The 23,252-nt window shown below is 48.2% G+C and overlaps 1 pseudogene; it reads left to right on the plus strand.

Annotated features, from left to right (window-relative positions):
* Positions 1-15,813: 15,813 nt before the first annotated feature.
* On the plus strand, positions 15,814-23,240 carry LOC136456835 (delta-1-pyrroline-5-carboxylate synthase 2-like; annotated as a pseudogene).
* The last annotated feature ends 12 nt before the right edge of the window (positions 23,241-23,252 follow it).

The raw sequence follows: 23,252 nt of genomic DNA on the forward strand, positions 1-23,252 counted from the left end.
ACCATCTTTAAATTGGGTACCTCATCTCCTCTATCACTCTCTCTCTCTCTCTCTTCCCTTTCTTATTTCTACCAAATTAACTCCATCTTTGACTAGATTTGCTCTTGGGTATGGGCAATGTGGGGGTATGGCCCCCAAGACATGGGCCGCACCATCAGAGGTGGCCCAGCCCACAAGATTAAGGCGTGCACGGCGCTGCTCGACGTGCACCGCAAGACATTGTATAGCACCAAATAGGATACTTTACTTGTAACCCTACCCCTCCAGAGTATATAAGGAGAGGCAGGGGTCCTCTAATCGACATCATATATTCAATATAATACACCAAAGACACATGACGTAGGGTATTGCGTCGATCAGACGGCCCGAACCTGTCTAAATCACTGTCTCTGCGCCTTGTGTCACCATCCGGTTCCTGATTACGCGCCCCCCCACCGACAAATCTACCATCGCGGGATACCCCTCGGTGGACTGCCGAGCATATTCTATCGACAGTTGGCGCGCCAGGTAGGGGTATGCGCGCTGATCCATGGCAGGCCAGATGGGATCTCAAGATCGACGCCGCTCGTGGCAACCTGACTTCCTACGGCGGCGTCCTTCAGCAACCTGACGGGCTCGACATCACGGCAACGACGACTTTCCAGCAGCCTGCGATGGGACTTCACGTCTCTAGCAAACCAGATCCGATCTCGAAACCACCTCCGAGGTCGCCTTCACCAACAACTCACCGCCCGTCAGGTGCTCGTCGTCAACGCCGACGAGATAACGTCATACGTCGCCAACCAGACTTTCTGTCTAAAGCTAAGCCACGCTTTAATATTTTTTAAATATTCTCCAATCTTCGTATATCGCCATAATATTTCTCTGAACTGTTTTCTCCATATTTGCACTCCAAATGATTTTCTGAACCCCCGAACAGTCCTGTTGACGCTTGGACGCCTCTAGAGACGGCCCTGTCTCTGGCTCCTCTCTACACGCGCACGAGCGTCTGCCCTCTGCGTTATGGGTGGTCGGCAGCGGCTTCTTAGCGACGCTTTGTTCTTCTTACACGTGCACGGGCTCCGCGCCCCGCGTTATGGTTAACGGGCTAGCTAGGGTTGGAGACTCAGCTACACACTAACTGTTCGGACGGTTTATATTAAGTATAAATACATCTTTGCACCAACTGATCGCCAAGCTACATACGCTATTTTTTCTCTGGAGTTTGTTTATTTTTACATCATGTACTACCCATTCTACATATTTGTTTTCCAGGATCAGAGTCTAGGTGATCGGATCACCTGGTGCTCGGACTTCTCCACCGATCAACTGGTCGAACCGCTAGGTTCATGGACTTCATCGCCGACCAGTTGATCGGACTGTTCGCTGGTCGTTTCTACTCAACGCTCACTTCGCCGTCGACCAGTTGACCAGACTGTTCATCGCTCGTGCTTCATCGCCAGCTATGCTGGTTACTCCTCGGCGCTCGAATTCTTCGTGCTCGAGGACTAAGTGGGCACACTTCACCGCACGCACGTCGCCAACTAGAGGGAGGGTGTTCCTGAGTGGTGGCCATGGCATTCTATGGATTGTTTGGTTAGATGCTTGCCAGGCAAGTAGTCGACTAGACATCGGTCTCGACCTAGGCGTCCAAAGTCGGAGACCTGGGGAGCTCCCTGCACCAAGCAACCATGCATGGATAGGAACCAAACAAGCCCTACACGCATAGAAGACAAAAGCACATCAACGTGGACGCCTCCAAGCCTGCAAGTAGAGGCCTCGCCTAGGTAAATTCCGCCCGATCCTAGATCTACATGTTTTATTGTTTGACGAAATATCTGCAACATTTGGTAAGATATTGGTACTGTGTTTTGTGGTACTATGATGTCTCTCATTAGAAACGTGGGTTGGCTAGCCACGTCAGTGACGACTCCCATCAAAGACGCGAGTGGAACAAGACGTGTAAAAGTGCGTCCCCGTGTGTTCAAATCAGAGGCATAATTATTTTTTACGTGTGTCTGGAAAGGTTGACGTGTTTTGTATTACTCTTACGTGTATTTAGAGAAAGCACAGAAGCCAACTAGTTTTTGTTTTCATGTTAACAATTCAATCTTGCCAAACAATTTTAGTCACCACAAAAAAAAACTATCTTGAATAGCCTCATGACATCTGTTTATTAAGAGTACATATCTATTGTGACTCATCGTTTTGGTACGAACTCTCTTGGATGTTTCGATCAATCAAGTGGCCCTAATCTTGAAACCACATGCCATTTATCCACAAAATGGGTTCATATCTGTCGACGAAATATGGTCGGCAGTCTACCTAGGGGTATGCCCAAGGTAGTAGATTATCGGCAGACAGATGCGCAAGCCCCAAACAAGACGGTGACGCAAGACAGACACGAGGTTTTATCCAGGTTCGGCCGCCAAGAAAGCGTAATACCTACGTCCTGCGTCTGATTTGTATTGCTGTATGTCAATGAGAGATGTTTTTAGAGGGGTCCCCTGCCCGCCTTATATAGTCCGGGGGGCAGGGTTACAGATCTGGAAACTAATCCTAGTCAGTTACAATTGCCATATGTGGCCGGATAAGGATTCCTATTCTAACCGACCAGGATCCTGCTTGGTCGCCAAATCCGTCTTGATTCCTTGTGCGGGACTCCGATCAGGTTAACTGGGCCGCACGTCATCTTTCGGGTGGACTGAACCCATCGATCCGGGCCAGCCCAAGCTTAGCCGTAAGGGTATAGGGGTTAATACCCCCACAGCTAGTCCCCGAGCATCATGTATTATGCTGCGACACGCCTTTTGAACCTTCTCCGACAAGCGAGGCTTGAATTCTTGACGCCTCCGACCACCGTCATTACCGGAGAAGTAGGTTGTCCGAAGAATGTATGGTGCTCTTAAGAAAAAAGAAAAAGATATCTGTCCCAGGAAGTGTGCCCACTTGTATTTCTGAAAAGAAATGTAAGTGCATCTTGAAGCGTAGCATCTTTGATCATCAGAAGCGTAGGGGTCGAAAAACAAACACATTCACCGCAAGGTGAAGTGTGCCCACTTAGTCCCCGAGCCTGGTAGTAGGTGACATAGGCACGTGGTGCCAGGGTCTAAAAAGAATTCCCAGTTATGTTGAGAACCCAATCGTCATACAGGCGATACGAGATGCACCGGCAGGTGCATCGTACCGATGTAGTCCCCGAGCTTGCTGGAAGGCGAGGTATGAGCCTTGTAGCAAGGTCTAAAAGAAAAGTCTCTTAACTGTATCTGAGTACAAATCACATGTAGCCAACGAGAACCACTATTCTAGCAGTGGTCGGGGCAGTCCCCGAGCATACTAATAATCCTCATAATCATTCAAACATAGGGGTCAATTTAAACAAACACATTCACCGCAAGGTGAAGTGTGCCCACTTAGTCCCCAAGCTTGCTGGAAGGCAAAGTATGAGCCTTGTAGCAAGGTCTAAAGAAAAAATCTCTTAACTGTATGTGAGTACAGATCACATGTAGCCAAGGAGAACCATTATGCAAGCAGTGGTCGGGGCAGCATCCAAGCACAGTAGTGGTCTGTGCAATCCCCGAGCACATTAGTGGTCTGGGCAGTCCCCGAGCACTTTAGTGGTCTGGGCAGTCCCCGAGCACATTAGTGGTCTGGGCAGTCCCCGAGCACATTAGTGGTCTGGGCAGTCCCCGAGCACTTTAGTGGTCTGGGCAGTCCCCGAGCACTTTAGTAGTCAAGGCAAATCCACGATCACTTGCGCTGCTGTATCATTATTTTGTGTACTTCTCTCTATTCTCTGCCAAGTCCAGTCTGACACGTCTGGTCAAAAAAGTAAATAGGTATAGTACGTCATTCTGTCTTCTCGTTCTTCTTTTTTTTTTTTTTTTTTTTTTTTGCAAACAGTCCGTTGACACCTGTATTGAGGTGTGTCAGTGTGGGCCCCCTTACACCATCAACGAAGAGGCGCGTACACTGTTAACGAAGGAGCGCGTTTATTGGCGCAGATTTCGAGGTTGTGTGAACAACCGTCTGCGGCGCGTGCGCACGACTCCCAATATTCTCGGGCGGACGAAACGACGGTGATCTTTGTTTTATATAATGCAGATCTGGTAAGTTACTCATACCATTCCCCATTGTCATCCGCCGCCGCAACCTTCTTCCTCCTCCTGCCGAACCCTATTCCCCAAAAATCATCACCAATCCCCTCGGTCTCCCGCTTCCACCCACTTCGTAAGCACGAACTAATGGCAAAGAGAGACGCCCAGAAGAAAGGCGGGGTCATGGCGAAGGAATGGTGGAAGTCGCGGAGCAACGAGCAGACCATCGAGGACCTCGTCGCCATGGGAGTGCTCCACAACAAGGCACTTGCGGGATGGCGTGCACCGGAAGGAGAAAGCTTCCCCGATCCACAACCAGGTGAGATTGTGGTCTTTGAAGATTTCTTCAAAAGGGGTTTTGGGATTCCAGTGCACCCTTTCCTTCAGGGTCTCTGTTTGTACTACGAGATTGGGATTTGCAATCTGCATCCCAACTCGATTCTTCTTGTCTCCACCTTCATCCATCTCTGCGAGGCTTATGGCGGCTTCCAGCCCCATTTCGACCTCTTTCGCCACCTATTCTGTCTTCGGAAGAAAGGGAGCGGTGGCTCGAAGATCGCCGGAGGCGTTTACCTGAACCTGCGCGACGGCATGAAGGCTCAATACCTGCACTGCCCCTGGAACACCTCGTTGGACGAGTGGTACAAGAAGTGGTTCTACATCCGTGAAGAGCCGAACACCATCACTTTGTGCGATGTGGGCTTGATTCCAGAGAAGAAAGGCAGCTGGTCGGAGAGGCCCGAGAACTTGGAGCAGATCGCCGAACTGCTCGGGATGATCCCGTGGGGAAGGCTTGATGGCCCGAGTGTTGTCGGCAACTTTATCAGCCGAAGAATTCAGCCTTGCCAGAAAAGGATTCACCCTGGCTTCGAGTACCAAGGAGGCGCTGATCCGACGAGGACCAGAAAGGAGCCGCTCGACAAGATGGAGATCAAGGCCAGGATTGGAGAGCTATTCAACCTGGCCGATCCCAATTATGTTGCACTGAACGCCATTGAACACGCCTTCAAGCTGGCTCGCCCTCCCCCAAAGGTAAATGACACCTCCTTTTAACTTTAAAGTCATGTTGTATCAAGAAAATAACTGTCTTTTCCTTCATTTTGTGTCTCAGTATAATGGCCGTGACCGGGCAGGCGTGTTTGTGTCGCCTCCCCCCGGTGTAGAGTGGCCGCAAGCTACTGGGCCAACCGCCCAGACCAGCGCTAGGACCGACGGCGTTCACTGGGCGGTACTCGAGACCGTAGAGAACGCCTCGACCAGAGCCGCCGGCAAACGTCCGGCTTCCAGCAAACGTCGCCAAGCCATCATCTCCCAATCGGACGACGAAGCGGAGGATGCGGACATCTTCCGGCTCGTCCCCCGAAAGAGGAGAAGGCAGGTGGGGCCGTCGGAGCAGGGTGGCTCCTCTGTGCCGGCAGTGGTCACAGCACCGACCACAGCAACACAGAGCACAGACGAAGAGAACATGCCGCATCATCCTCCGACGCCCGTACCGGAGGTTGGACAAGTCCCGGTGGAAACTGCCGAGCAAGCAGAGCAGGGACGGTCGAGGAGGCGTTCCTTCGCTACATCCTTCCGCAAGTCAAAACTGTAAGTATATATATTTTTGCTGTAAGCTCTGTATTTTGCAGTGGATGCTATTGTCTTCTGAATTTGTCTCTGAATGTATTAGATCCGCGTCCACCGAAAGTCCCGACCAGCTAGCTGGGTGCAGAACGTCCTCTCCAAAAACGGCGGAACAAACTGCTCAGCAACCGGCCGTGGAGGAGGCCATGGCAGGGACTCTGCCTGGGGCTCATCAGGCGGACGACCAGACGCCAGTCCCCGAGCAGAATACAAGTGCTCCGAGCACAAACCCTGATAAGGCGGATACCACAGCGTCACGGGAGCTGGATCTAGCCGAGGAGCAGCAGCCAGAAGTTGCCCAGAACAAGGGTGCCGACGCGACGGCTCGTGGGAAAGCCCTGGTGGTCGTGGAGTCTGCAAACTCCGGACCACCGCCGCCTCCCGAACTGGAGGCTGAAGAGGATGAAGTGGAAGAAGTCCTGGGCCGTCCCCAAGATAGACGACAACATGTATATGTGTCGCGCTATCGGAACGACGAATGGGTCATGCACGAGGAGATCCCAGAGGCCGAGGAAACCTTAAGAGTTGAACGAGCGGCCAAACGCCTGGTGACTGAAGTCCAGGTATATTTGGCTTTAGTCTTTAAACCTGTTTTGTAGTCGAACTATCTGACGTAGCTTGTCTGTATGCAGGACGTGATGAAAACTGCAAGGTACCGAAAAAGGTGCTTCGACCAGATAGAAGCAGTCATGAAGACCAATAAGGAGCTGACGGCTGAAGTGGAACGCCTACGGCGCCAACTCGAAGCCACCGACCAGGAGAGAACAAACCAAGAAGCACAGAACCAGAACCTGGTCGGCCAGCTCAAAAACACAGAGCAGGAGAAAACAGGTAAGTATTCACCGTATCATAGCAAGTGCAGGACTTGCGTTATTTTGTTCTTGACAGCAATAGCTGTGATGCAGGTTTAGAAGCTGAATTGACCCGCCTCCAGGGGGAGAACAGCCGCGCGCTTGCAGAATGTGGTCGCCTGAAGGAGGATAACGAGAAACTGGCACGCCGCCAGTTGGAACTCCAAGACCACACCAACAAAATGAAGGACGACCTGAAAAGTAAGCACTCCAGACCACCTTTCTCGTTCAATTGCCCACATTGCCTTGTCGTGTCATCATGTTTGATGTCCTGTGCTGTTTTCAGTTTTGAAAGTCAATGCCAAGAGGCACCTTGAGGCCGTGATCAAGGAGCGTGACGACTGGAAAGCACAATGCCTTAAGGCCGCCGAGGAGCGGGACACGTGGAGCAAGCGGTGCCAAGAAATGGCAACTGGCATTGTTCCCGTCCTCGACCTTATCGACCCGGCTCTCACAGAGGAAGAGCTAAGGACGCCTCAGCTCGGACTGGTCGAGAGATGCAAGCAAGCATGGGGATGGTTCCAAGACTTCGTGAAGGAGGCGGGTGAGTACACGGGTGCCCATGTGCTAAGCATGGTTCGTGCTCACTACCCCCTGATCGATCTCCAACGCTTGGAGGCTGGGTACCCGAAGGAGATAGACCCAGACCAGGCCGAAGAGCTTCGGACGACCCAGCTGGACTTGTCGTCAAAGATAATTGGCGATATTAACCTGTGCGGAGGTGGGACAGCACCTGTGCAGGGTATGCCATCGACAAGCCAGCTGGAAATGCCATCAGCTACAAGCCAACCAACAGAGCCTGCGGTCTCGACCAGCCAGGCACCGGTGAGGCCGTCCCCTTCAGCTTGACTAGCTCCAGAGTCCCGGAGACTCGAGTAGGGTATCAGAGGCGGCGAGCAGTAAATGCCATGCGCCCCGACCAGCCAATGTAATAGGCTTAGAGCTGTAGAAGGGGGACATAGTTGTGTTATTGTAAACTTGGGCCTTTTCAGGCAAGCTTGTAATAACGTAACTGTATATCATTATAAGCTTGTTTGTTTTATACAAAACGTACTTTAAGCTTGAAATTTTGTGTTGGTGTAACTAAGTGGGAACGTGTTAACGTTCTGTTTAGTTGTACCGTTTTGCTTCGACACGTCATCCTGAAAAGTTTGTGCGGCCCTAGTCTGGCATGTGGTCGGAGTATGAGGTACTATGACCTGTGCACACGTGAACGCAGACAAGCCAGACCAGGGGGGACCTGCCGATCACCCGCAACGTAGAGAGCGGATCCCGTGCACGTGTTGGGAGAAACCGGAGACAGGGCCTGCTCCGAAAACCGTAGAAGGAGTGGTGGTCGGCTTGTACTGGCTTAAGTTACAATAACCATAAAATTTGGAGTGACATATTAGAGTGGTCGGAGAAATCATAGTTGCTTTAGTAAAGTAAATCGAAAACACAAGTAGAGTACATATCTCAGTAGTTAAGCATAGAAGCGTCTAAGCTTGTCGATGTGCCATGAGTTCGGTACGTCCGTGCCGTCTAGATGAGCTAACCTGTAAGACGTTGGACGTGTGACTTCCTTAATCATGAAGGGTCCCTCCCATGGGGATGCGAGTTTGTGGACACCAGCCTGGTTCGTCTTCCACTTCAAGACTAAGTCCCCGACCACGAAGAAACGTTCTTTAACGTTCTTGTTGTAGTACCTGCGCAAAACAGCAAGGTACTTGGCCGTGCGTACGCAAGAATCAAGCCTTTTCTCTTCTGCGCTGTTGACTTCTAGCTCCCGTACTTCGTCGACCTTGCCTTCGTCGAAGTTCTCTACCCGTGCTGATCGGAAAGCTATATCTGGTGGGAGGACCGCTTCGGCGCCGTAAACCATAAAGTACGGTGAGACGCCAGTGTTACGACTGGGCTGAGTTCGGAGGCCCCAGACAACGGCTGGTAACTCCTTGAGCCATCTTCCAGGAGCTTTATCATTTTCTCTGTACATCCTCTTTTTCAATGCGTCCAAGATCATGCCATTCGCCCGCTCGACTTGTCCATTAGCTCTAGGATGCGCCACCGAGACGTATTTTACAACTATGCTCCTTTCATCGCAGAAGTCCCAAAAAGCGTTCCCGGTGAACTGAGTACCCAGATCAGTAATGATGCTGTTGGGGATGCCGAAACGGTGGATGACCTGGTCGAGGAATGTGACGGCTTTCTCTGAGGATGCCTGTACCAGAGGCATGTATTCTATCCACTTAGAAAACTTATCAATTAGCACGAAGACGCATGTGAATTTCCCAGGAGCTGGTTTGAAAGGCCCGATCATGTCCAGTCCCCAGCATGCGAAGGGCCAAGAGGCTGGAATCGTCTGGATCTCATGTGCCGGTACATGTATTCTCTTGGAGAAGAACTGACAGCCTTCACAGCAGCGGACTAGCTTCTCTGCGTCGGCCACTGCTGACGGCCAATAGAACCCTGCTCGGAAAGCCTTACCGACCAGTGTTCTTGAGGCCGCGTGGTTGCCGCAGGAGCCAGAGTGAATTTGGTCTAGGAGATGCTTGCCTTCCTCCTGGGTTATGCACTTCATCAAGATTTCCTCCTTAGCGTTTTTGCGCCATAACTTGCCGTCGACGAGCAGATACTGCTTACTACGACGCATCAGGCGTTCATTTTCTGTTCGATCGATATAACCGCTACCGTCTGTTAAGTACTTGATGAAAGGTGTTCTCCAGTCTGGCTCATGAGTGGTCGGGAGCGGCTCGGTTGTGCTCGGCGCCGGAACCGTAGCCACTAATTGCTGGACTGAGACTTTGTCGGTCGTTGAATCTTCGTCTTCAATGGAGGGCGTGAGCAGGTCTTGGACGAATACGTCATGTGGGATTTTGGCTCGGGATGATCCTAACTTTGACAACGCATCCGCTGCCTGGTTCTTGTCCCGGACCACGTGTATGTACTCGATGCCATAGAACCTGCCTTCCAGCTTTCTTATCGATTTGCAATATGCGTCCATCTTTTCACTGGTCGTGTCCCAGTCCTTGTTGAGTTGGTTGATGACCAAAGCCGAATCTCCGTAAACATAGAGACGTTTAACTCCAAGCTCAACCGCAATGCGTAGACCATGCAAGCATGCTTCATACTCGGCGGCATTATTAGATGCTGGGAAATAAATCCTGAGGACGTACCGGAGCTGCTCCTTGGATGGTGATATGAAAAGAATTCCTGCTCCCGCACCGTTAATGTTGAGAGAACCGTCAAAATACATCGTCCAATATTCGTCGGATCCCGGAGAAGCAGGCGTGCTTAAGTCTGTCCACTCGACGATGAAATCGACGAGTGCCTGAGACTTGATTGTAGTACGGCTTGCAAATTCCAATGAAAAGGGGCATAGCTCCATTGCCCATTTGACGATGCGCCCGTTCGCATCCTTATTGCGAATGATGTCCCCCAAAGGATACTCGGTCATGACCACCACACGATATCCGTCGAAGTAATGCCTCAACTTTCGGGATGTTATCAGTATGGCGTAGAGCAGTTTCTGAATCTGTGGGTACCTGGTCTTGGATTCGTTGAGTACCTCACTAATGAAATAGATTGGCCGCTGTACCTTGTAGGCGTGGCCCGGCTCGTCACGCTCGACCACCAGTGTAGTGGAAACCACCCGATCGGTTGCCGCGATGTAAAGTAGGAGAGTTTCGTCTTCTCTGGGAGCAGTAAGTACCGGAGGTGACGTGAGGTATTGCTTCAGCTGCATGAAGGCAGCGTCTGCTTCCTCCGACCACTCGAACTTCTCGGACGCTTTAAGCAGTTTGAAGAACGGTAGTCCTTTTTCTCCTAATCTTGATATGAAACGGCTTAGAGCAGCCATGCAGCCGGTGAGCTTCTGGACATCCTTCACCTTTTTTGGGGGCTTCATGTCTAAGACAGCTTTGACTTTCTCCGGGTTAGGGCGTATGCCGTCGTAACTGACGACGTTGCCGAGCAGTATGCCAGACGGGACACCAAAGATGCACTTCTTTGGGTTTAATTTCCATTGGAACGTATTAAGGGCTGCGAAGGTGCGTTCCAGATTGTCAACAAGGGTATGTGCTTCCTTGGTTTTGACAACTACATCGTCGACGTAAGCCTCGACGAGGCCGTCTTTTATCTCATCGTTGAGGCAGGCCTGTATAGCGCGTTGGTAGGTAGCACCGGCGTTTTTGAGCCCGAACGACATAGTCGTGTAGCAGTAGGCGCCGAAAGGCGTGATGAAAGATGTCTTGATCTGGTCGTCCTTTTTGAGAGCGATCTGGTGATAACCAGAGTAGCAATCAAGAAAGGAAAGCAGCTCGCAACCGGCGGTTGAATCTACGACCTCGTCTATGCGAGGCAAACCAAAGGGGTCCTTAGGGCAGTGTTTGTTGAGATCAGTGTAATCAACGCACATTCTCCATTCATTATTCTTTTTGCGTACAAGAACCGGGTTGGCTAACCATTCCGGATGATACACTTCTTTGATAAATCCGGCTGCCAAAAGCCGTGTAACTTCTACCCTAATCGCCTCCTTTTTGTCGCGAGCGAACCGTCGTAGCTTCTGCTTGATTGGTTTGGCTTTGCTGTTGACATTCAAGGAGTGCTCAATCAAGTCCCGAGGTACACCGGGCATGTCGGAAGGTTTCCATGCAAACACATCCACGTTGCCCCTCAAGAACCTGACGAGCGCGTCTTCCTATTTGGGATCCAGGTCGGCCCCGATGAGGGCCGTTTTGCTGGGATCGCCCTCGACCAGCTGGATCGTCTTGTGCTCCTTGCACCTGATGTTCTTGCGCGGAGCCTCGAGCTCTGGGATCTCCAAGTGGTCGGCCGTGGTCTTCTTAGCGTTGAGCATGGTCTCGGCCATGCGAATAGAGAGGTCGTGGGCCTCTGCTATTTTGAAGCTGTCGTCCTCGCAGGTATAAGCTGCGTATACGTTGCCCCTGAGGGTCAAAACTCCTTTCTCAGTAGGCATCTTGAGCACCAGATACCTGTAATGAGGTATGGCCATGAACTTGGTGAGCGACGGTCGACCAAGAATGGCATGGTAGGTGCCGTCGAAATCAGCGACCACGAAGTTAACGTAGTCGGTGCGGAAGTGGTCCGGAGTCCCAAACTGCACAGGTAGCGTGATCTGCCCGAGGGGTGTGGAGCTCTGTCCGGGGAGAACGCCCCAGAACTGTGCCTCGTATGGCTTCAGGTCCGCCTGGGCTATTTTCAGAGCGGGCAGGCTGTTCTTGAACAGTATATCAATGGAGCTGCCACCGTCGATCAGTACCCTGTCGAACTGAACCTTGTTGATACAAGGATCGAGGACCAGGGGAAAACGCCCTGGTTCGGGTATGGCGGCCCATTGGTCCTTCCTGCTGAAATAGATTTCACGGTGAGACCACGGAGGAAGCCGCGGATCGGTAAGAAGGTTGTCGTTCTCTGCCACGTTCAAGCAGGCGCGGGCGAGCAGCTTGCGTTCTCGTTTGGTCTCAATGGACACCTTGCCGCCGATGATGGTGTGCACGCGATCCGTCGGCTTGACGTATTTATGACGAGGATCTGCATCGTCGTCGTCGTTGTCCTCGTTGCGCTGTTCCCTCACGTCAGTAGGCTTGTCGGACATGTCCGGAGCCTGTTGGCGCGTGTAGATAGTCTTGAGGACGCGACAATTCTCCATGGTATGGTTCGACTTGGGATGGAGCTGGCAGGGGCCCTTCAATGCCTTGGCGTAATCGTCCTCGTAGTTACGACGTCCTCCGCCCTTTTTCACAGTATTGACCTCGCCATCGTCTTCCCGAGCACGCTTGCTTCTGTAATCGTCACGGCGGTTGCGCCGCTGATTACGTTGATCACGGTGGTCGCGGGAGTCGTTGCGCTGGTTGCGGCGGTCAAAATTGTCGTTCCGACCACGGTTGCCGCGGTAATCATCACGGCGTGGGGGGTGGTCGGAGCGTGGGACCCTTGCTTCTTCTTCGACGATTATCTTTTTAGCGTCGTCAGCGTCCGCGTATTTCTTAGCGGTGGCCAAGAGCGCTGTGACTGACTCAGGTCTTTTCCGGAGGAGCTTGTCTCTTAGGGCGTCGTGGAAGCGGAGGCCGGTGACGAAAGCTTCGATTGCTTCGTTGTCGGATATTGACGGGACCTTGATGCGCATCTCCGAGAAACGCCGAACGTACTCGCGCAGCGGTTCGTCTTTCCGATCTCGGATCCGTTGCAGATCGTACTTGTTGCCGGGTTGTTCACAAGTAGCGATGAAATTGTCGATGAAGGCCTGCTTGAGTTCCTGCCAAGAGTCAAAAGAGTTTGCCGGCAAGCTAACTAGCCATTGGTGACCTGCATGACCAACGGCGACTGGGAAGTAGTTAGACATAACGTGCTCGTCAGCCATGGCTGATCGGCACGCGGTTTCATAGAGCATGACCCATAATTCGGGGTTTTCTTTGCCGTCGTACTTCTGAAGCTTCTCGAGCTTGAAGTTCTTTGGCCATATGACTTGGCGCAGGTGTGGAGTGAACTGCTTCAGGCCCGGCGGACCGTGGACGGTGTCGTACTCCATACGGCGATAGCTTTCATGGGATGCACGATCGTCAGCTCTCTGGTTGATGCGAGCACGCAAATCGCGTCCACCGAGGTAATGGCGGAGATCGTTATTGCCATCGCGGCGATCTCGATTGCCACCTGGATTAGCGTTGCGACCGTGGTTATCACGGCGATTGTCGCGGTTATCTCGGCGGTTGTCGCCTCGAACGTCGTGGCGGTTATCCTCCCGGCGGCGGTTGTCGTCCCGACCACCATCACGACCACCGTTCCCGCCTTGACGGTTGTCCGATGGGTCGTTATTGCGCGAGCCACGTAGGTTGAGTGGCTGTGAGCGACTTGAGTATTGGCGGCTGTGGCTTGATTCGACAGAAACGGATGGAGCCCGGGCTTGGTTCATCTCTGCGGTCTGAGCCATAGCAGCCGTCAGATAAGCTTGTATGTCATCACGGATTCCTTGAGTCTCGGGAGTGTTGGGCAGCCGCTGCATCGTCGCCATGGCGACGGCTACGTTGGCGCTTGGGGTCTTGAAGACTTGTTTATCCCCCACCCTGTCGAAAGCATTGTTGAGGTCGCGCGGTTGGACCCTTATGCGTCGTGCCTCCTGGTCTGCTTCAGCTTCGATTTGCCGGCGATTAAACCGGTCAATATTGCGCGCTTCGCGTGCAGTCTTTTCTTGTTCTGTTTCGCCAACTGCTGGCGGCTCGTCGTTGCTGACAACATGGATCAAATCCCCTCGTCTTGGCGGGAAAGACGGAAATTGGGGGAAACCCGGGGCGTGGTCTGGTAGATCCAGATCGTATTGGGCGCCTTCATCTTCGTGACGCTGAAGCTCGGTGTGGACAGATGCGTTGGACGCGATGCCGGATGAGGAGCTGGAGTCACCTTCTCGGACTGTGTGGACGGATCCTTCCCGATAATCTTCGATCCGGACCATGTTGACGATGTTGCATGGCTTCGGCCGAGATCGGTGTACAGGACACAGATCCGAGCGGTGTCGCAGGTTGTACGTGTAGCTGGAGGCAGCGTTTTGCAGGCCGTAGGGCTGGACCTGGTGGTTCTCCGTCGAGGCTTCGTACTCGCAGAGTCGGAGACCCGTCGCAAAGGCTGGCTGGCGACGAGCGGAGCGCCCCTCAGGAGTAGATACGACCACAAGATCTGTTCCGAGTCGTGCAGGACGACTGGTCCGAGCTGGTCGGATAGATCTGTTGTGGGGAGATGTTACCTGCTCATTAGGTTGGCTTTGAATCGTACTTACCAGAGCTAGGGTTTCAGCGAGTTTGGTGCCGACCCGATCGATGGAGTCGAGCAAGTCGGTGTCGTCGATCTGCTTTCCTTTGTAGCGGGGAAGCAGACGACGGGTTGTCGGCGTGGCTGTAAGCGTGGTCGGAGCCATATCCATCGTGGTCGGAGCCACGTTCGTCGTGGTCGGAGCCATGTTCACCGTGGTCGGAATCGTGTTCACCGTGGTCGGAGCCGTAGCCGATGCAGGTGAAGTAGTCGTCGGCGCGGGTAGAATCCACGCCTCCTCCGCGGTCATGGTGATGGAGACGTCGGGGCCGGTGGTCCAGGTGATCTGGCCAACGGTGAACGTGAGGCCGTTGGGCGTAGCCATGGAGCCGGAGACGATGACCATCTTGTTTGCTTGACGAGCAGTACGCACACCCCCTACCTGGCGCGCCACTGTCGACGAAATATGGTCGGCAGTCTACCTAGGGGTATGCCCAAGGTAGTAGATTATCGGCAGACAGATGCGCAAGCCCCAAACAAGACGGTGACGCAAGACAGACACGAGGTTTTATCCAGGTTCGGCCGCCAAGAAAGCGTAATACCTACGTCCTGCGTCTGATTTGTATTGCTGTATGTCAATGAGAGATGTTTTTTAGAGGGGTCCCCTGCCCGCCTTATATAGTCCGGGGGGCAGGGTTACAGATCTGGAAACTAATCCTAGTCAGTTACAATTGCCATATGTGGCCGGATAAGGATTCCTATTCTAACCGACCAGGATCCTGCTTGGTCGCCAAATCCGTCTTGATTCCTTGTGCGGGACTCCGATCAGGTTAACTGGGCCGCACGTCATCTTTCGGGTGGACTGAACCCATCGATCCGGGCCAGCCCAAGCTTAGCCGTAAGGGTATAGGGGTTAATACCCCCACAATATCTAACGCGGCATGTAGTTTGGTTGTAAACGTGAAACCACTATTGTGTGAACACCAAATCGACATACATGCAAGCTTCCAATTTCTTAATTTTCATAAACAAGCTAATAGAAAAGGGACAATTCATACAAGTAGCAATAGCTTCCATCTTTATCTCATCTCATTCTAACTTGTGGTCGTGTGGCACGTTGGAGCACTCATTCACTCTTGTATGTTTGTGCTAGCTAGCTAGGTGCTCTGAGACGCGACCTCTGATCGAATGGACGCGCAACAGGTCACCACAGAGGACGTCTGGCACTTCGGCTGGTGGGATAAAAAATCATCAAAGCCTGCGAGCTGCGAGGCCGTAACACAACCACCTGCCCTATATCTCCTCCGCTCGGAACGAAGGATATTTTAGGCAATGCGCTGCCTAATTCCACTTGCACAGGCCACGCCACACGTGGTGCGGCTCGTACCCTATCGTTATCGTCCCTTACCTAGCGGGGCCGCGCTTAGTGGCCGTCACGGGCCCTGCCCGCCGCAGGCGATCCAGGGGCCAGGCGGCGCGCGGGGGATCTCGCCACGCCACATATGTGTGGCCCGTGAGGGGAGGCGGAAGAGGGAAGGGGCGACGCGACGCGGCTCTATAAAACGAGACCGAGCCTCCCACCAGTATTCCCCTGGCACCGTAGCGACTCTGTGTTCGCACCAGCGCCGGCACAGGCAACGCAGCACCGCACCGAGCCGAGCCACTTAGCGAGGGAGCAGCAGCCCCCACGGCGAGGAGAGAATGGGGAGAGGTGGGATCGGAGGCGCGGCGGGCATGACCATGGAGAACGCCGATTCCGCCCGCGCATTCGTGAAGGACGTCAAGCGAATCATTATCAAGGTGGTTGCTCTATCTGTCTCGTGTTGTTCTATATGGTTTTATTGTCTCGTCCTGCGAGAATGCAGTGGATGTTTTTCAGTCCCGGTTGCTCTTGTCGAGCGGTCCATGTTTGCAGTGAGATCTCTGCGAGGTGGATTGCGAGGGCAGAGAATTCGATTTCGATCTGATTTCACATTGTTTTGCGGCGTGTTTGCAACTGTGTTTTTTTAGAGTATTTTTAAAAAAAATAAATCGGTGCTGAATATCTTTCGGTCCCAACTCAGAGCGTTGTTCGCTTTGGGGATCTGCGACCTTAAAGTATTTTCGTTGGGAAGGTGCTATTGTTTCAATATAGTATTTCGCGTATTCCCTATGTTTGGTGCCGGTGCTGATTGACATCTGATCGTTGATACTCGGGATGGGGAAAACAACTCCAGATGTTCCGGATTTGTTTTTTTGAGTGTCAGGACACTCGTTGGGATAGGATGTGTATTCAGTTTCAGTTTCAGTTGAATATTGGCATACTGTATTTTTCTAGGATACCTCACTAAACAAAGATGAAGGGACAAAAAATAATCTGCAAGTTTTGTTCACAACCAAAAAAATAGTTAGCGGATTTTGTCGTTATGTTTGCTGGCTTCACATTTACTATGTCCTGTTACAGGTGGGCACAGCTGTTGTCACTGGGCAGAATGGCCGATTGGCAATGGGCAGGCTCGGTTCTGTCTGTGAACAGGTAAATAAATACACAATAGAGGAAATTTCAAAAAAAAAAAAACTACGACTATTGTGACATATATGTATACAGAAACATCTTTATGAGTTGTGACCACATAACAATGTGGCCCACATGTCAGCCTCATGGCATGCAACATGGTTCCATGAGGCTAACATGTGGGGCCTCATTGTCAAGAGCTTCAGATTTTTGAAACCATGTATAACAGAGTAACAGAGTAGCTGTAGCCTTTTTTATACAAATGCCAAAACAGATTGTAGGTTTTAAAGTTTAATCTTAATAGCATGCTTTCACCCATGTAGTTTTTGGTTTCACTATCATTAAATAGTTAACTTGCTTCCATATGCAGGTGAAGCAACTGAATTTTCAAGGGTATGAGGTGATTCTGGTAACCTCAGGAGCTGTTGGTGTTGGGAGGCAGAGGCTCCAATACCGTAAGCTTATCCATAGCAGGTACACAAAGTTTGGCTTACATTCTCATGACAGTTTGTGAGTGTTTTCTGCCACAAGTATATCTTGCTGACGATTCTCCTTGCTTGCAGCTTCGCGGATCTGCAAAATCCTCAGATGAACTTTGATGGAAAGGCCTGCTGCTGCTGTTGGTCAAAGTGGTCTGATGGCTATCTATGACACATTATTTAGCCAAGTGAGTCATGACCGACAAATTTGTATCCTAGTGGTAAAAAGAGTTTGACGTTACCTGTTTCTAACAGGATGCTTATATGATTGCAGCTTGATGTAACGTCATCTCAACTTCTTGTAACGGATCGTGATTTCAAGGATCCAAGTTTTGGGGACCAGCTCCGCGAGACTGTTTTTTCACTATTAAATCTTAAAGTAATACCGTTATTTAATGAGAATGATGCCATAAGTACCCGGAGACAACCATATGAGGTCTGTTTTTTAATTGTTTCTGTACGGCAGTACATCAACCTTCCAATCTAATAACAGCTGGGCCCTTAGTTGTGTTCCTACTTACTACTGATTGTAATAATGAATTTAATTTACAGGATTCATCTGGTATATTCTGGGATAATGACAGTCTAGCAGCTCTGTTGGCAGCCGAACTTAATGCTGATCTTCTTATCATGCTTAGTGATGTGGAGGGACTCTATAGTGGTCCACCAAGCGATCCTCAGTCAAAGATTATCCACACATATGTCAATGAAAAGCATGGGAAGCTAATTAGTTTTGGAGAGAAGTCTAATGTTGGAAGAGGTGGCATGCAAGCTAAAGTGGCTGCTGCTGCTAATGCTGCATCAAAAGGTGTACCTGTTGTCATTGCAAGGTGAGACGAACATTTTTTAATGTTATTTTAGAATAAAATGGAGAAACATTCATAGCAACTAAATATGCCACACTACTTCCTATAGACCCATTGTAGTAAGAATCCTATTTGGTACCTGATTGTAATTATGGTCTGCCAACTGCAGATACTGTGTTCCTGTCTTTAATCTGATATAAGCTCACTAATCATTTAATTAATAGCGTCGTACTTTATTGCAAAAGTTGGTAACTATCATGGTGTAGCCTGCAGATTTGCATTACATAATCCAATGGCTCCCCAACTTTGGTGAGCTTGTATTGCTCGCAACATGATGATTGCTTTGTTGAAGAGATGATCTACCAAACTCTTATTCATTATATAGGATAACTTGTGTTTTCTTATCCTTAATTGGTGCCTCAACTCCCTAGATAGCCTCCTGATTTATACTACTGTGATACAACAAAATCTAGTAATGTTTACTTCTATATAGAACACTTAAAACCACTTATAACTTTGTTACTCTCTGTGAAGTGGATTTGCAACGGATAGCATCATTAAAGTTCTCAAAGGAGAAAAGATCGGTACACTTTTCCACAATGAAGCAAATTTGTGGGAATGTTCCAAGGAAGCTACAGCCCGAGAGATGGCAGTTGCGGCAAGAGACTGTTCGAGACGTCTACAGGTTTTCTTTTCCTTAAAACACACAACTATTTAAAATACCCAATCACCATAACTAATTTATCGTGTTGCATGCTGCACCTAAACAGAAGTTGTCGTCAGAGGAACGCAAAAAGATTTTGCTAGATATTGCTGATGCTCTGGAAGCAAATGAGGATGCAATTAGGTCTGAAAATGAAGCCGATGTTGAGGCAGCACAAGCTGCTGGTTATGAAAAGTCGTCGGTTGCTAGAATGACCCTAAAGCCAGGAAAGGTAGTTATCTGTTTCTCACAACCTAGTTTTTTCTGTTCATTGTCTTCTTAATTTTATTAATGTTTGATTGATATATATCTGTAGATAACAAACCTTGCAAGATCCATTCGTGCCATTGCTGACATGGAGGACCCTATTTCCCATACATTGAAAAGAACAGAGGTGATTGCTATGGATCACATTTTGATATGTCTCATAGGGGAAAGAGATACATGCTGTGATGTGGTTTACTAAGCTTATAGATAGTAAGTTCCTGCAGTTCCTAGTTTTTAACCAATCAAGGATTCCTTTTCAGGTTGCTAAAGATCTGGTTTTTGAGAAAGCATATTGCCCATTGGGTGTTCTGCTCATTATTTTTGAGTCTCGTCCTGATGCATTGGTCCAGGTAACTTTTGATTCAGAAGCGAAGTACATATACAATATCTACAAGATCAATAATCATTTGTGGTTGATATATTATTGTACAGATTGCATCTCTGGCAATCCGAAGTGGTAATGGTCTTCTTTTGAAAGGAGGAAAAGAAGCTATGAGATCAAACACAATATTACACAAGGTAGTATGGAACTAGCTTTCTTGATCTAATAGTATGTAACAATATGTTTCTTTGCTTACGTGAGCTGTGTTTTTTCCCCTTTAGGTCATAACTGGGGTTATTCCAGATATTGTTGGTAAAAAGCTCATAGGCCATGTGACTAGCAAAGATGAAATTGCTGATTTGCTAGCGGTAAGTATGTAATGTAATTCTTTCAATGGTAATTAAGTGCATAAATAAGTCTAAACTCTAAAACTTTGCAGCTTGATGATGTGATTGATCTTGTCATTCCTAGAGGCAGTAAGAATCTAGTCTCCCAAATCAAAGCAACAACTAAGATTCCAGTTCTAGGTCATGCTGGTAAGCTGTTTTTTAACAGTTTCAGTAAAAATATGGTTATGTTAATTCTTAAGTTAGTACCTGTAATTCTTTCTGATTTTAGTAGTACTAAATTATGTTTTCCAATTCTGTTCAGATGGTATCTGCCATGTTTACATTGACAAATCAGCCGACATGGATATGGCAAAACGGATAGTATTGGACGCTAAGGTTGATTATCCAGCAGCATGTAATGCAATGGTATATCTCTAATTTAGTAGCTAATTGATGTCACAGTACATGTCTCATTTAGTACCCTTGGTGAGCACAAAATCTTCAAAGGCCATGTTCCTTCACTAGACTAGTTTAATAATTTATTATTTCCCAATAGTCACTTTCCTGAGAAAGTAGTTCACAGCCTCACTAAAATATAATCTTTCTTGTTGAGTTGAAACCTTGCCTTTGCTATTACATAGTTGTCTACATTTTGGTCTACTCCTTTTTACAATTTCCCCCTTTGAAACATATCGTAATATGTGATTTATGGCCTTTTCTTATAACATATTTACTAAAGAACATTTTATTATTATTTGTTGATTTATTGAAACATTTATTTTTTGAATTTACTTGTATATCTTCAAATGCAACAAACCATGCAGCCAGCTAATTGGACTCTTAAAGTTATGTATGATGAAGTTGAATCATCTACACAATTAATTTAAAGAGTTTTTTTTTTATCATTTTATTTAGGAGACCTAATTTTATTGAACCTATTGGTTTATTTTAGAATTTAATACAGGTTATGTAATTTCTTGTGCAGGAAACACTACTTGTTCATAAAGATCTTAACAAGAGTGAGGGCCTTGATGATCTATTAGTGGAACTTGAAAAGGAAGGTCAGAACTCAAAATCTCTTAGTCTTTCATTTTTTTATTAGTAACTGGTGGATAAAAAGTGACTTTTGCACACTAGTGAATACTGAATAGTTACAATCACCGCATCTTTACTTTGAGTTTCATATTGCAGGAGTAGTTATTTATGGTGGGCCTGTTGCACATGATAAACTGAAAGTACCAAAGGTAGATTCATTTCGTCATGAGTATAGCTCAATGGCATGCACTCTTGAATTTGTTGATGATGTGCAGTCAGCCATCGATCACATAAATCGTTATGGAAGGTAAGGAAGTTTTATTTTAAGCGTATTATGGCTACAATAGGCTACTTTTGACCAAAATTTGGGTTTTTTCAGTGCACACACAGACTGCATCATCACAACTGATGAAAGTGCTGCGGAGGCTTTTCTGCAGCAAGTCGATAGGTATTGAAACCTTCTTTCCGCCATTCTTGTGGTTGAACTTTGTTATGGAAGTATTATTTGTTACTGATTTGTTTGATTATACTGCTGGACTACTGGTCTATGATGATTTTGGATCTAATGACATGGCATTTCTGTTGACTGCAACAGTGCCGCTGTGTTTCATAACGCAAGCACAAGGTTCTGTGACGGGACGCGCTTTGGGCTAGGTGCAGAGGTACTTCCTTTGGTCATCTGTTTTCTGTACATTTTTCTTATTCTTGTCACTTTATACCATGAACAGTGTGTGTTTAGATGTGAAGATCATTTGTTTGAATTCCTTGCACTAAGCCACCATTGATTTGCTAGAAGCCTTGATGGATGATGGCGTGAATCATTTAAGTTAATATATTAATATATATGTTTTGTGCTTGAAGCCTTAACTATCAAACCAATGAAGTGTTAGTAGTTTGTATGTCTATTGAATGTTCAAAATGTACCTTTTGGTAGAAGCATAGTGAGGTATAAATGAAACTGCTGAGAGAACGACTAGTGAGGTCAAATTGAACCATGGACTGGTGTTACTTGGACTGTTCAGGAAAGTACAGCATGTAATTTAGTTAGGTATACATTGGTCTACATGCAACAATGCCTTCATAGTCATTTTATTATTGTGTAGTCTAAAAGTTTAAGCTGCCCAATACTAAATTGTTTTCAGTTACGGTATTGGCACTTAACTTCAAATACCTTATTATTGAATCTTTTCGAATGGTTTGTGAAGGTTGGCATAAGTACAGGGCGCATACATGCCCGCGGACCTGTTGGAGTTGATGGACTTCTAACTACTCGCTGGTACATTTTTTATCGCTTGAAAATGTGTTCCACTGTTTGGTATTTCTCATTTCCTCTTTGTCACCTCATGACAGATTCCCTCTGCTCTGATTCTTTATTTGTCCGTGGGGAAGATCCCACTTTTGCTCACACAATTATTATGTTCATGTCATACTTATGATCTTTTTCACCACATGTAGCATTTTACGCGGTAGTGGACAAGTGGTGAATGGTGACAAGGGAGTGGTTTACACCCACAAGGATCTTCCTTTGCAATGAGGCAAGTAATGGTTCACACTTCAAACTGTTTGAAAAAGAATGCACTACCAGAGTTACTGACTTCTCACGTCTTTGTTGCAGGCAAAGAACCTCTGTTGTAGTACAATTGCTCGTAATGAATGGCTGAACTACCTTTTAAGTACCATTTTCTTTATTCCATGCAACAAAGATAGGTGTCGTAACAAGCAGAAGGAACTGATACTTTCTCGGCGGTGCCTATTTATTAGACAATGATGTATTCAGACCATTTCGGTACGAGGCTTGTAAGCTGTGTTTGTCGTTGTGTTCTTGTCGTATAAGCCATAGAACTTCCGAGACATCTGTATTAGAGGCGTGGTTGATATGCGATGGTTTTGGATGAAACTTGAATCTGTTCCCATGCAATGATAATGCATGTGTGATGAGATCCTAAAAATCTGTAATGGTCTGTAATTTTATCTGCCCTGGTGTTGGTTCATGTGGGAAACAGGATTGGCTCAAGGAATCGTCTTGCAAAACGAGGTTGCTGCCCTGGGTGATCTTCGACGCAAAAACAGACATATATAAACATCAGTTGCATTAAAAATTCATCAGTCAGTAACACAAAATATTACAGAGAATCAGCCCTTCTGATCTCCACAATCCACGATGTTCAAAACGCAGGGATCAGTGGTTGCGCAATGGACAGTAAAAAAGAACTGTCTAAATGATCTGCATCTTTATATCACAGGCACAGCAGATTAGTTGGCAGATTTACTATTGCATGCGTGACATGGACGGATCCAAATCAATGGTGATCTCATCTACGGCTTGTCCACGGATCAATGACGGGGGCTCTGCCATCGCCACCACAATAGTTACAAGTTACAACCATCACATGAACAGACACGAACAGTCAATAGGGGTGCCTCCAAATTGTCATAGCTTATACTCATGTCTCTGACCATGTATAAATATGTAATATCAAACAAAATCAATAAAGCAATTAATCATTTATTCTCATTATTGTCTTGA

Source organism: Miscanthus floridulus, chromosome 6 (genome assembly GCF_019320115.1).
Source record: "Miscanthus floridulus cultivar M001 chromosome 6, ASM1932011v1, whole genome shotgun sequence".
Classification (NCBI taxonomy): domain Eukaryota; kingdom Viridiplantae; phylum Streptophyta; class Magnoliopsida; order Poales; family Poaceae; genus Miscanthus; species Miscanthus floridulus.